Source organism: Octodon degus, unplaced genomic scaffold (genome assembly GCF_000260255.1).
Source record: "Octodon degus isolate 3935 unplaced genomic scaffold, OctDeg1.0 scaffold00017, whole genome shotgun sequence".
Lineage (NCBI taxonomy): Eukaryota > Metazoa > Chordata > Mammalia > Rodentia > Octodontidae > Octodon > Octodon degus.
Window position 1 is genome coordinate 10,874,220 of NW_004524593.1, and position 1,744 is coordinate 10,875,963.

Below are 1,744 nucleotides of genomic sequence, written 5' to 3' on the forward strand. Positions count from 1 at the left end.
CTCCTGTTTCCAGCCTCCCCAGTGCTGGGATTACAGGCATGTGCCACCACGGCCAGTCTCGGCAGGCTCAGCGCTGCAGGTGCTTAGTCCACTGAACTGTATCTCACCCGTCCTTTCTTTTTAGCTTCTTAAACTGGATACTTAATTCACTTAGTCTCCATCTTCTTAAATTTCTAATGAATGTACTTAAAAGTGTATAATTTTCTTTGAAAATAATTTTATTGTGCCACAGCTTAAAGTTTGATAGTGCTCTGGGCAGGGTGTCTTGCAGGAGCTCCCTGGGAAAAGGTTGCAGAGGGCACCAGTGGCAGTGCTGGGGTGCCCGCCTTTCAGGATTCAGCACAAGCCTTCTCTAGTATTTGAAATTTTTTTCTCCAGCAAAGCCAACAAATATTTACATTTACGGTGTATGTATGAATTTAAAAAACATGGTCCTCAAACTGTTTCCAGTTTGCAGTGTCCTTCCTGGTTATAATTACGTTTTCAGGCTGAGCGTGGTAGCACATGTCTACAATCCTAGCACTCGGGAGGCTGAGGCAGGAGGATTGCTGTGAGTCTGAGACCAGCCAGAACTGCATGGTGAAACCCTGTTTCAGGAAAAAAAAAAAAAAAAAGCGGGGCATGGTGGCAGACATCTGTAATCCCAGCATTTGGGAGGCTGAGGCAGGAGGCTCACTATAAGTTTGAGACCAGCCTGTGTTACAAAGTGAGCTCAAACGAGACCCTGTCTCAAAAAGACAAAAAAAGTTTTTTTTTAATCTCAGAGGTAAAGTGGTCTAACTGGAAGCAAATACACTGAATTCTGAAGTAAACTAGACAACCTTAAGAGGTATTGAACGTGCTAAAAATTAATTCCATAAACTTTTGTCTTTCCTAACATTTTAACATACATGTACTACGTGTGTATGAATTAAACCATTTTAAATGTAGGTTGTGAGCTCCTGGGAATGGGACTATTCCTGTTCAATAAAAAGTGGGGGGAGGGGAGCAAAAAGAGAAGCAATAGAGAGCAGCATTTGCCACCAGAGGATCTCCAGCCGGGCGAGGTGGGTGCAGCTCAGTGGGAAACGCTTGTCCACCTGCGGGAGGCCCTGGGTCCCACCTGGCACCATGGGTCCCAATGGAACGTGGGAAAGAGGCCGAGTAGATGCCTTGTCCCTGTGGCTCAGAGGCTGACCTGGGCCTCAGAGTGCTACCTCGCTGTGTTGTACTCCATTTCATCTCTTCTGCTGTTCAATTTGTTCCCCTATATTTGTAATTAGGGCAGAGCAGGAGTTCATCTTGCAAAGAGCACAGAATATATCCCATGTATGTTTGAATTTGTAATTGTAAAATCTTTATTCTTGTCACACAATGACTTCTGTCACATTTTTAAAAACAGTGATAGGGCTGGCCAAATAGCTCAGTGGATTAAAATGCCTGCTTAGGCAGTTGCAGGGGATGGGGGCTCAATCCTCCCTCAGGTCTGCTGTGCTGGCCCCGCCACCAGTTGAGACTGGGCATGGTGGCGTGCGCTGTAATCCCAGCTCTTGGGAGGCTGTAAACAGGTGGATCACTACAAGTCCCATCTATGTAGTGAGATCCTGTAGAACCTTACTAAAAATACAAAAAAAAAAAAAAAAGTGATAAAATATACCTTTATTTATGAGCCAGGTCGTGCAGGTGATCCACAACCCCGCCAAAGTCAAGCAGGTGAAGAAGCAGCTGCGCTCCATTCAGAAAAGGGACACCCTCGCCCTGTTGC